Raw genomic sequence first — 10,421 nt, forward strand, 5'->3', positions numbered from 1 at the left:
GCCGCAAGTCTAAGGGTGTGGGTGGGGTGGGGGTGTGTGGGGTGGGGGTGGGAGGGGAGAGAGGGTGGGGCCAGTTCAAGTGGAACACAGACTGTGCAGCGCCCAAGAGCTAGGCGGTGCACATTACAGGTTGGGCGCCTAAGCCTTAGGCGCCTGTCTGTGGGGGCGCAACTTGAACATGGCTGCCACGCTGGCAGGAGGTGCGACGCCTAAGGCAGAGGCGCTGCATAGTAGTGTGCGGCGCCCAGCTGTCGGGAGCCACACGAAAGGGTCAGCAGAGCAAATTTTTTTTGGAAGCAGATCAATTTGTGATTTGATTTCGGCGTCAGATCAAATATGTGATTTCTGGCGCGCCCAACCACTAGTTGAACCCATTAAAAATCGCTACAAGGGCGCACGAAGGGCTATGCCACGTGGGCACTTTTACTGTCGCAACTATTTTTACACAAAGGAAAAAATGCACCCTCGTCCCCATCCCCCGATTCTATCCCTCTCCCTTTCCCTCATGTGTCGCCGCCGCCACCATCGGCTCCCAGATGTGGCCCTGCTCTTCCCCATAGCCCTGACGGCAAGACGGCGACAAGGACAAGCTCCACCTCGATGAGGTCGATGCGCCCCCTGCCACACTTCCTTCTTCGTCGCGTCACCATATTTGGAGGAGATGCGGGTTCTGCTCGCGCATCTGCTCCTCCCGGAGTTGTCGCCTTCGGCAGGAGGGAGTGCCGGACCTCGCGCCAACTCGAGGACCGCCGCTCCGGCGGCCCGTTGTTTCTGGCCGCTGTCCGCCTCGTTGGCCCTCTTCGTGGCTTGCCCTCTGGTGCCCCATCCATTCGCTACCAGTCACGCACCAGGTACAAACTCAACCTCCCTGCCTCCACATGTTCCTAGGTGCGGCAGATCTTCATCCCCTTTCTTTTCTAATATGTTTCTGTGCTCCCCCTTGCTACACAATTTCAGGTTAAAGCGAAAAATATTGTTTCAGCACAGTCCATCTGGTTTGACATTTTGAAGGCACAAATAGAAACAAGAAAACCATATATGATATATAAGATTTCCACTGAATTTTGTGAGTCCCTGAAGACTGCTTTAAAAGTACTTGATGTGTCCCTGCAATTTGTTTTTCATAATGTGCATGGCACTTTCAGAAAAAGGTAAAACAAAATCTGGGCATAAGTTGACTCTTCCCACCCATGTACAGAGAGAATGTCTAATCTGAAATTAGGTATGGATGGGGAATTTGTTTGGCACAAAGTACACTATGATATGTTTCTGTCTCCTTTGATCTGTTGAGCATGGATGTATGCCTGTTGTGCTACTGGGAGTATTGCTTGGCAACTATAGAATTCAGCTAACTGTGCCATCAAACTCATGTAACTGACACACTTAGCATTTTATGAAAAAGTGCTGAAATGAGTTCAGAGCTCGGGAGGTTAACAATTTTGTGTAGATGTTAGTGTTGTATATTAATATAACATTTCGTAACCTACAAGATCTCACTTGCTTTATTTTTGCTACGGTACTTACACAATGGAACCTTAATATATTGAACAAAAATCTGCTGAAAAGGGTCTTGACTGGAAATGTATTCTGCTTATTGTATTTGTTGTCTTGGTAATAATTTATAGAATCGCATAAAAAGGAATTTTTGGTTTCATGAAAAACAGAGTGATACAATGTTTTTGTTTTAATCCGTTGAAAGTTAGTGAAACATGTGTGTGTACACCAAAACATTCATGAACTGAATAGCAGATTGAAAACCTTGGCATGTGTAGTACAACTGATTTTATCTTAGTGACTCGATATTTGTGTTTGATCTTCCTGAAGCTGCAGGTGATGAATGTATTTTTCCCTTTCAGCTTTAGGTTGCCGGCACCTAGGAGGGACCGGACAGCAAAATCGGTGCTCATCAAAGATAGCGTTGATGCCCCTTACGGCCTTACCCGACAACACAGTTCTGCGGAAGCTTCTTGTAAGTGCCAAGTAAATTTCCTCTTACATGGATAATTATGGTGAGTTGATATTTATCTTGCTTCTGCTCATCATGACCAGCGTATACCAAGACACTTCTCTGTGTGCGATGGATATACACGCGTGGAGTGAGCTTTTCTCTGCGGCTCTGGTGACCTGCGCACAGGGTCTCCGTTCCATGGTGTTGCCAACGAGCAAGGTAAATCCTCTACGCTTGGTCACTTTGACTCTGTATTTATGCTATGGTCACTTGGATTTATGCATCGAAGCTTCTCATTTTTCTCTTTGATTGATCTTTCCAATGTAAACCACTGTACATCTACTTCGCTGCATTCTTTGATAGATTTATGTATTTATGCTTGTTTCATGGTTTTCGTTTTCTCAATAATTTGTACCTCCATTACAGATGTGGAGACCTATCATGAGCCTCTCCTTTCACATCAGATTGTGTTCCATCGAAAAAGCTTGGGTATCCTTATTTCATCAATTTTGGATGATTGTCAAAATCCTAGGATATGATTTAGAACCTGACATTATATCTTATTGTATGATACGACTGTCTAATACTCATAATGTGAGGGACACAGGAAGAGTATTGGCCACTGGCGATGAAAGCATGTGAGGGACACAGGGGGAGCATTGGTCGGGGGGGAGTCATCGATGCAATGTTGATGCCAAGGTGAGCTTTCCCAATTTTGCTCTTTTTGTTGGGCGATTCCGATGCGTGTTCTTGATTTGATCTGTGAGTTGGGTGGTCTGGCGTCTACTCATGTGATCTTACTTTATCAGATTCTTCTTAGTTTCTGTTTTTTATTCGATCATGCACTTGTGGTACTTGATACGATGGTTATTCCGCTTTAGTGTTGTGGATCTGATAGTCCGAACTTAAAAGTGAGGATTTTTTTAATGCAAACTTATCATCTAAAGATACTCTTGATTTAATGTGGCCCCTGACTGATGAACTCTTGGTCCGCAAATTAGAGTTATTCAGCAATTGATTACAAGTCTTTAGAATTGTAGTCTGTACTGTAGTGTAGTGTTTTTAACTTGATGATGTTGGTTTCCGCAAAAAAAAAGAAGGGAAAACTAGCGAACAGGTCGGTCTTAGTACTATTGAGCTGCTCCCATGCAGTTTTGTGTGTAGTGGTAGTGCAAAGCCAACATCCTTTTTGTTTGGCACTATAAAACAATGATATCTTGATGTTGAAGCATTATATTGTTGTTTAAATGATACTAGCATAGATGCTGCTTGGTTGCCAATTTGTCACTTGTGAAGATCTTCACATGTTGTAGTTTGGTAATAGGGGATATAAAACATGTGGATTTTTAAACATGTCGTAGTTGATGACAGAGCATATGGTGAACTGACCACTTGTCTCTGCACATATTCTTTCACCTGGAGACCATTGGTTAGTTTATGATAGTTTATGCAAAATTTACCATGTATGTTCATAGATTTTATCCTAGGCTTATACCGTGTATCAAAAAAATAGATCTAGAGTATGACTATCTGAATTTTCTGTTCATGTCCAGTGCTGAAGCACACAAAATATAAGGGTGTAGATGAGGAGGCGAGGGCTGACGACAACCATGGGAGGAGGTCGGGGTGGCTGAAGGATAAGGCATGGGCGGCTTCGGCAAGACGTGTCACCAGTGGATGTCCACGATGAGGCAATGAGAAGACCCTCTCTGTGAGCCCTGTCCCTCTCATTTGGCCTCTTGATTTATGGTTCTCATGCTTCCTGTTTCTCTGTTCTTTGTTTGTGGTGATCAGTCTTGTCTTTGATACCTGGATCCTCGTCATTGATCTTGCGCACCCGGACAAATGCACCATGGCCTCTCAGATCACACACAAGACTAATCCATGGCTGGGTAACATCACCCTCTTTCTTTTTTCTCTCTTCATTCTTCTCTGTTCCTCTTTTAAGTATTCTCTCCTTGGACCACTCTAGAAGGTGTCAATTTGCACTATTTTTTTCTTGTTGCCTTATACAATCTGTCAATCATACACTTTTGACCTCTACGTGCTGGCTGATTCATTAGTGCAATACAAAGGACATATTCAACACAATAGAGGATGCCATGATAGACCAATCTTGCAATTTCACCTTCCATTTGATATCTCTGCTCTAAGATAAGGTAATATTAGCTGGATCTGTGCTACTTCCTCCAATACCAGTATAATGATTGGCATGTGTGTATTACAGATCTAACACACATATGTTTGGAAATGGAGACAATTTCGTCATGTTCTGTGTCTTTGTCATCCGGCAAGTGTCTGGATTTCTTTTAATTTCTTGAGTATTACTTTTCAAAGTCGAAGTGCAATGTGATTCCGGTGAGGAGGTTAGCTCTTGTGCTCTTCACAAGTTTCTTTTGATATTTAACTAGCATGGTACTATCTGATTTGGCACTACCATTTTTGTTGACTTATATACTTCCATGTTTTTCCTTGTCAGAAACATTCAAGCCATTGTAACATGTTTCGTAAGCAAGACCTTAAATCGTGTTTCCGGATCTGTCTCAACAAGGATATAAAAGAATTACCATCACTGTAGCTGGATATCATACAGGATATCATGGATACATACTTGCTATGGTTTTTCCATTATAAGGTATAACTATCGCAGCTATAACGGGCTATTTTTGATTTGTTATTGTCCCTTATTTGTCTCACAGTTTATCCCTTCCACTATGAAGCAGACCAAAATTGTCATACATGAACAGTTACTATATATGTGCTATATACTTCCTGCAAATCCCACACCACTTTCTGGTAAACCCACACTACTAATTGATATTGTATGGAATATATGAGGGCTCATTTCACTAGGTTGTTCATTGACTAGATCGTCCTAATTATCGTACTGTACTGAGCGGTTGAATTATCGTATTGATTTGAGCAAGGCGACTATAACGACGAGATCTTAAAAGTGGTTCTTAGTGGTGTACCTGCTGTAGGTGATCAATTTGGTCTGGGTTGGATTTTTCTTTTATCTTTGTGATTGCTTTTCTGAAAATGATTCAAAAATAATGTCGCATATCAATTCCTAACATTTAATGCCTAGATGTTTGATTATAGACCGTACAAGTCAATGTTATTCTTTGGAAGTTCTGAAGTCAAACTACCTACATCATTGTTTCTACATTTTATTTGTTTCTCTATGAAAACATAATTGCGATGTTGGTAGTCCAGGAATAATGCATGCAGTGCAAGAATTCTCATGGATCAATGCACATAACAGTTATGCAGCAAACCTTTCTCTATAAAGTTCAAATCATATATATTGAAGATTCTGAAGTGGGTCAGATTTTGTATATGTTTGCTAATATAGACCGACTTTAGTATTTGGCATGGTTTACAATGTAATTTATGGATCAATATTTTTGCATAAAGGTCCCCTTTGGACTGTAGTTTTCTTCTGCTGCAATTGTGTTGCATTAGTTGCCCAACATAAAAGCTCTAAGATTTGGCACATGTTTTCGTTCTAATATTTTTTATAGTTATACTTCATGTGCTTTGATGAGGAATTCATTTAGCGAATGATATTTTCATGCAGAAGTCTAATATTTTCTGCAATTTGAAAGTGTCTTATATATTTGCATATAAATTAGGTCCTTATCTGATATATTTACACCACCCTCCTTTTATCTCTCGTTCTGCAATAAAAGTGAATTTTTATTGGAAATACATCGGATTCTTCCCATATGGCAATGGTAGTTCTAGGATTAGTTCTTAACTACTTATGACTTATTACCGAGTACTTCTACTTAATATTTCTTATTTTTTGTTGTCAAATAGACCTAAAGGCGCCATATTTATTTTTGTTAATAATCATTGACTTGATATTAGAGCTTTGTCTTCTCAGTTTATATTAGAGCTTTGTCGTCTCAGTTTATGGTTGTCTCTTGGGTAATGCGGACACTTAATTCAAGCCAAAGATATGAACTGGAATGCATTTGCAGGCAGGGGAGCACGTCCAGCTGTCGTATGAGAAGAAGGGCGCGCAGCTGAGGACCCAGGATGCCAATGGTGTGGAGCCGTTCGCCATCGAGACGACCAGGGCTGCCACTAGGGACCTCCAGACCAAGCTCAACATCTCTGCCGCCTTCGTCGATGACGTGTCCTGAAGGGTCATTGACTTCCGCGATGACTCATCTGAATTTTCATGTATTTATTATAGTGTGCTCCATCTGTCCCCCTACAACCCTGATGTTGCAGGTGTTTGATCAATGTTTCTTGTTGTTGTGTTGTATGTACAAGCTGTCAAGGATGTGGCGAGTCATTGGTGATGTGCACCGGGTGATGAAGCACACATCAGATGAGGTTGAAGGGAGGCATGAGAGGCACGCCGGCCAACACGTGAGGTAATTTCTATTGTTGTACTCCCTTCGTTCCTAAATATAAGTCTTTGTAGAGATTCCACTACTACATACAGAACAACATGAGTGAATCTACACTCTAAAATGCATCTACATACATCCGTAGGTGGTTCATAATGAAATCTCTATAAAGACTTATATTTAGGAACGGAGGGAGTATCTTATGTTGCCATGCAGCTAGATGCTTCTGTCGACTGATGAAATTTTAGTTTCTTTCTCACGTGGTGCATCAGTATAATAAGTATATCAAAAATTGCATGTATGTGCTATCTAGATCCAAAAAGGAAATTGAAGGGGCATTCCCATACCTGGCACCGCCCAGTACATTCTCTGAATATGTTGCATTTGTACTTCTCTATGCTCTCTTGTAAAATATAATTTGTACTATGAAGTACATAAATTGACATATGCTCTCTTGTAAAATACAGATTGAACCTGAGCCAATGACCTATCCTCAGAGGCCTAGAGAAACTATTTGTGATGTATGTTATGAAGACCGGATTTTGCAAGTTTATCGAAAGATGCAAGTTTCACCATCCAGTTAATTGGTCTGCACCTGATTGCATTGTAAAATGGAAGGAGAGAGGTAACATCACTAAATAATCCCTCTAAATTTGTTGCCAATTCATGATATAAATGGAAGGAGACTGGATTTCTCATTGGTTTTTCTATAATGTTTTCCCCATTTTATTTTTGCAAATCGTTCCCACTTTCTTACTTATACATGATGGCCCTAATTTTCCTTTTCAGATCAGACCCCGTTCCAAATATGATCGAAATGAATCCAATACTAATTATGATTTGCAAACCGAATATTGAAGTAATAACTATAACTCTACACTCTACAGTAAGGTGTGTAAAAAATGGTCTAAATAAATGAAGAGAACCCCTGTAGAAGCAACTTTTGATAAACACTAATCAAATCATTCTTGTGATTTGTGAAATCTGTAGAGTGTTTCTGCTGTTTCTTGTTGTAGGCATATTTTTTGTATCGAGCTATTTTGGTGTATGTCCAATCTTGTATTTCCAGTTGAGGCATACAATCTAAATTCATAATGTATTGCAATATTGCTGGTGTTGGGATAGTATGTGGATGTGATTCAGTTGCTTAGTGTCATTCTAGATTAGCGATTTAATCTCCCAAAGATGTTGAACAATTTCATGCAAATGGTGCCCATCGACGCTGCTACCCTCAGAAAATTGCCATGGTATGGATTACCGGCCACGGGGCGTGTTTCTTGCCTCTGCCGAAGAGCAGGAGGATGCGAAGCAGGGCCAACCTAAGCTGCATAACGGGGTGTCATCGGGGGCGAAGGAGAGATCCGACGAGAGCAGTGACATGGTGGGGTTCGGCAAGGTCAATAAGGTGACCCGCAGGGCTTGGCAAGACAGTGAGACATGGTCGTGGGAGCGGAGCACATCTTTGGAAGGATGAACAGGCATGGCGACGGCAAGCACCTTGTTGTCACCTCAATTTCCTTACATCAGGCCAGTTCAGGCTTCCGAATTTGTGCTTTTGATCAATGGCAAACATGTACCAGTATGATTCGCGGAATTCATTAGACACGGTTACCAGTTGTGGATTCATCGCAATATTTTTTTTATCTTGTCAATATATTTGATGTTTGTTCGTGTAGCCTTTGGTTTTCATATATTGATTCAATGTTGTACCTACGCTGACAATTCATACAGGTGATAGATACGTAGCATTTCCAGCTGAATACGAAGGGAAACAAGCTTGCCATTAATTAATGTAATAATTTGACTAGGCAATGGTTTGTGGAAGGGATTAAGATGAGCAGACAACATGGCAGCTCAGAGTAACTATCCGAGGGCGGTTGACAACCAGGCAGCACAGAGGAATTATCCCATGACAACATATTTGAGTAAGATTTTTCATAGTTTTCTGAAACACTTGTCTGCCATTATTTTAGAAGAGTGTTGATTATGTTACCTCCTGTTTTTCTAAGAAAATAGTAAAATCCAGAGAATTATTCCTGGTCTTAATACATCATTCCATTTACTGGTTTTGGGTCTGCTATGGGTGTTGGAGGATATAGATCAGGCATAACTACAACCTGAGGTTGTGCAGGTTTAGGGATACCTCTTGCCAAGGTTATATCATTTAAAGTTTGACGAAAGACAAAAATATATAATAGGTAAATAAAGCTCAATTCATCACTGAAATAATTATGAATATCAATGCAGTAAAGCTATGATGTATGTTGTCAATAAAATTTTATCATTCTTTGTTAACATCATTGAAACTATTGATTTGTCTTCTCTAATTTATTACGGTTAGCTTTGTTTTAGATTGAGTGTTTATAGAAAACAATCATTATTTGCATCAGTTATAAGTTTACATTATGCAAATGCCAGTAACAAAAATAGTATGACACAAATGGAGGTGATGACCAACCAAGGAGAGGATGTTGATGAGATCAATGACACCAGATGGACGGACAGGCAGCTGCGAAGCATCCGACAGAACAACCGGTGAACAAGAGGAGCAAAGGCAGCATCTCTTGCGTCACTTTAAACATCTGCTGGTAGCAGAGCTTCAACCGGTGAACAGGAGGAGCTTCAACTCCGTTGTCGTAAACTTCAACTGTTGGCCGAGCTTCAACCTCTAGCCCCTCAAGTGTACAGTTGGTTCTATGCCAGGTTGGTTTTACAATTTTCTATTGTTATTTGTACAATATAGTGTTTAATCTGGTTGGGAATAATCCACCATCCAAGGAGATCAAGGTCTCTAAAATATTGTTGTTTGTTCAAAGGTTGTTTGTTTTGTTATTAATTGTAAATTCTGTTGCAAATTCCTTGCTTATATGTGCATGTTCATCAGCAATTAAAGAAAGAAAAAGGGTGGAAGGGTCGCTTGTCAAGCTGGCACCGCACAAACTTCCTACCAGGAGGTGCCACCACCCCAACCCCTAGTGGATATCAAACGGCACAGTCACCGAATGTTCAACGCTACGTATCCCTCCTGCTCTATATGATGGCATTCAATACATGATGCGACGCGCCCTTGTTCCACTGGTACAAGGAGCGGGAGCAGGTGAGCTCGTCCGCTACTTCGCCGCACTCGTGACTAGTGAAATGAAACTTGCATGGTCTCTCGAAAGGGAGTATTTAACAAAAAACTATCACAACTAGATCCAGATCGCGCCTTGTCGCGAGGGTGCCGGCCCCAATGTTTTGGGTAAGCCCGTAATGCACAGTGATTTTAGGGTAAAACTGTATAAGTATCATATACATTACATGAATCATACATAAGGCAACTTGCCACATAATCTCTCTATGCTTTGTATGGCTAAATGATATCATTCCGATCAGCTTGATTAAAATGTTCCTTAAATGAAGGATACGATGCATGAAAAAGATGGTCCAATTTAAGGTTAACATAATTTGTTAAATATCGAATGAATAGACACATAACAAATAAGAACACATAAGCAATGCTGCAAAAGAATGTGTGGCATACATGCTTCTCTCGGGAAGCAATAATTTCAATAAGGTAGTTTCATAAACTCAGTATTACAACTGAATAAACCCAATATACACGAAATGGTTTCAAGCGCAATGTAGGTACACCAACCATAGAAAGCTTAGTTGTCGCGGACCGGAGTATTTAATCCGCCAATTTAGACACCCAATTATCAAACATAAAGACAAATGTTTGGTGCTTTTCATTGAATAAATACACAAATGCACATACCTACAGGTTGACAGCATTAGAACATGCACTCTCTTCTTTAGGAAGGGAGAGATGCATGTCTCCCTAGTAGATGCAACAATAATTCATAATTTTCAATGAAGAGCGAGTAAAAGGACCGTCATAGACCAGTCTTCATAGTAAATGTATAGTTGCCTCATGACTGTCACCACAACATCTGGCTTGATGGCCGTATACTGAAAACCCTCGTATGCGTCAACATTACCCCTCGAACAGATGTGCACCGTTTATTTCAAGCCACCTGAGAGAAGATGAGCATAGAACAAAGGTCAAAAATCAAACGCATCTTCCCAAAACATGTATGCATCTTCAACATTAATGATGGTTATAATGT

The 10,421-nt window shown here is 40.7% G+C and overlaps 1 long non-coding RNA gene across 12 annotated transcripts; it reads left to right on the forward strand.

Moving 5' to 3' along the window:
• The first annotated feature begins 482 nt into the window (after positions 1-482).
• LOC123068912 (uncharacterized) lies at positions 483-9,717 on the forward strand. Of its 12 annotated transcripts, none has more exons than XR_006432103.1 (15): positions 483-851; positions 958-1,066; positions 1,857-1,969; positions 2,050-2,167; positions 2,375-2,647; positions 3,502-3,659; positions 3,743-3,840; positions 4,012-4,107; positions 4,176-4,314; positions 4,428-4,583; positions 5,935-6,336; positions 6,780-6,937; positions 8,044-8,237; positions 8,731-9,015; positions 9,197-9,717. It is a non-coding gene; the product is annotated as an uncharacterized lncRNA (long non-coding RNA). The 12 variants fall into 12 exon arrangements; XR_006432105.1 differs by lacking the exon at positions 9,197-9,717 and having other exon boundaries at positions 5,935-6,139; positions 6,233-6,336; positions 8,731-9,127; XR_006432104.1 differs by lacking the exon at positions 9,197-9,717 and having other exon boundaries at positions 2,375-2,437; positions 2,556-2,647; positions 8,731-9,127.
• The last annotated feature ends 704 nt before the right edge of the window (positions 9,718-10,421 follow it).

This window comes from Triticum aestivum, chromosome 3B (genome assembly GCF_018294505.1).
Source record: "Triticum aestivum cultivar Chinese Spring chromosome 3B, IWGSC CS RefSeq v2.1, whole genome shotgun sequence".
NCBI classification, from domain to species: Eukaryota; Viridiplantae; Streptophyta; class Magnoliopsida; order Poales; family Poaceae; genus Triticum; species Triticum aestivum.